The sequence below is a fragment of the Tenrec ecaudatus genome, chromosome 5 (assembly GCF_050624435.1).
Source record: "Tenrec ecaudatus isolate mTenEca1 chromosome 5, mTenEca1.hap1, whole genome shotgun sequence".
NCBI classification, from domain to species: Eukaryota; Metazoa; Chordata; class Mammalia; order Afrosoricida; family Tenrecidae; genus Tenrec; species Tenrec ecaudatus.
In genome coordinates this window covers 91343369-91345556 of record NC_134534.1, presented here as the reverse complement: position 1 = coordinate 91345556, position 2188 = coordinate 91343369, and the positions used below count along the sequence as shown (strand labels likewise).

At 36.9% G+C, this 2188-nt stretch overlaps 1 non-coding gene across 1 annotated transcript; it reads right to left on the bottom strand.

Moving 5' to 3' along the window:
* Positions 1-1300: 1300 nt before the first annotated feature.
* LOC142449524 (U6 spliceosomal RNA) lies at positions 1301-1403 on the bottom strand. Its single transcript, XR_012784677.1, has one exon. It is a non-coding gene; the product is annotated as a U6 spliceosomal RNA (small nuclear RNA).
* Between the last annotated feature and the right edge of the window lie 785 nt (positions 1404-2188).

Sequence of the window (2188 nt, the reverse complement as noted above, 5' to 3'; positions counted from 1 at the left end):
TTTGAAAACACTTCTAAATAACTGGAAAACACTCCTAAAAGTAAAAAAGCAGACCTGGAACTATTTATAGCAGTGTTTCCCATCCTTCCTAATGCCACGACCCTTTAATACAGTTTCTCATGTTGTGGTGACCCCAAACCATAAAATTATTTTCATTGCTACTTCATAGCTGTAAATTTGCTACTGTTATGAATTGCAATGTTATGAATCTGATATGCACGATGTTTTAGACAACCCTTGTAAAAGGGATCACGACCCATAGGTTGAGAACCACTGATTTACAGGCTTTTCCTTTTTTGTTATTGGATTTGGTTTTGTGGGTTTTTGTTTTGTTGGTTTTGTCTTCTTTTGTTGTTTTGTTTGTCTTTGCTTGTTTTTTTAGCTTATTGATATCTCTGCATGTCTATCTAGATAAGAGAGGTGGGATAAACAATTTTGAGACAAAAACAACGGGGCTCACAGTTTCTGGGAAAAAGGGAGAAGGGGAGGTGGGAGAAAGGAAGGGGGGGTGGTCAACCAAGCCAGTGTCAAGGGAACAAGTGACCTAAAATCAATGGAGAAAGGTCATAGGATACCTAGTGGGGCTTAATCAGGGGCAATGTAACAGCAAGGAATTACTAAACCCGAATGAAGCCGAACATGATAGTGGGACAAGAGGAAAGTAAAAGGAAATAGAAGAAAGAACTAATAGGCAAAGGGTTATAGAGGTCTAAATGCAGGTCTGTTTCTTATTCAGCATATTGATGCGTCTTGTTTTCTTATCCATTCTGCTATTCTTTCTCTTTAGTTATATTCTCTGTCTCTTTATTTAGTCCATTAACTGTTCAGTGAGCAATTGATATGTATGTGCTTGCTACTCCCATATTGTATATATTTATGCGTGTGTGGTGGGGGGTTAGTTTTCTGCTCTTACTGTATTTCTTCCTTGTTTTGGATAATGCTTTGTGTGGAATCATCGGGTATATTGGTTTCAGATTTTTGTGTTATTGCTGTTATTTTTCTGCCATAGTTCTCCATTTAGTATTTTTTGTAGTACTGGTCTTGCTTTTGTAAATTCCTTTAATTTCTCCTTGTCTTGAAATACTTTTATTTCTCTATCATATTCAAGTGATCATTTTTCCAGCTACAAGATTCCTGGTTGACAGGTGTTTTTTTTCACCCTTCAAAACTTTGCATACATCACACCATTGTCTTCTTGTCTTCAGGTTTCTGTTGCGATATCTGACCTTGTTCTAATTGCTGCCCCTTTGCATGTGACTGTTCTTTTTTTCTCTGATTCCTTTTAGAATTTTTTCTTTGTTTAATTATGGAATACTTCACAAATATCCCTGTCATCTTGCACAGGAGCCATGTTAATCTTCATATTATTCCAATTTTTGTATATGTGCTGCCAAAGTAAGCACTCGGTGCAATTTTTTTATGCCCACAAGACTTTGAGTTTTACAAAGTATCAAACATCTATTTTGTCTTCTGCTATTTGTTTATTTTCATATATGCTTGATAGTGTATTTTCATCGTGTATTAGGGCCCCTACATTTGTCCCAATTTTTCATTGATGATCTTTATTGTTGTAGTGTTATGTTTAGGTATTTGATTCATTTTGAGTTCAGGTCTGCATCTAGAATAAGATAATGGACCTTGTTTCATTTTTCTGCTAATGGATATCCATTTTTGTCAGCACCATGTGTGAAAGTGACTATCCTTTCACCATTTAATGAATTTTGGTCCTTTGTCAAAGATCAATTATTCATGTATGAATACACTTTGGAATTCTCAATTCTGTTCCATCGGCCTTTGTGTCTGTTGTTGTAACAGTAGCTGGTGTTTTGGCTGCCATGAACGTGTAGTGGGTTAGGTTTACAGATTGGGAAGTATGAGGTCTCTTGTTTTGTTATTCTTCTTTTTTTTACATTTTATTAGAGGCTCATACAACTCTTATCACAATCCATACATATACATCCATCAATTGTATAAAGCACATCCGTACATTCTTTGCCCTAATCATTTTCAAAGCATTTGCTCTCGTCTTAAGCCCTTTGCATCAGGTCCTCTTTTTTTTCCCCTCCCTCCCTTCTCGGCCCTCCCTCATGAGCCCTTGATAATTTATAGATTGTTATTTTGTCATATCTTGCCCTATCTGGAGTCTCCCTTACCCCCCTTCTCTGCCGTCCGTCTCCCAGGGAGGAGG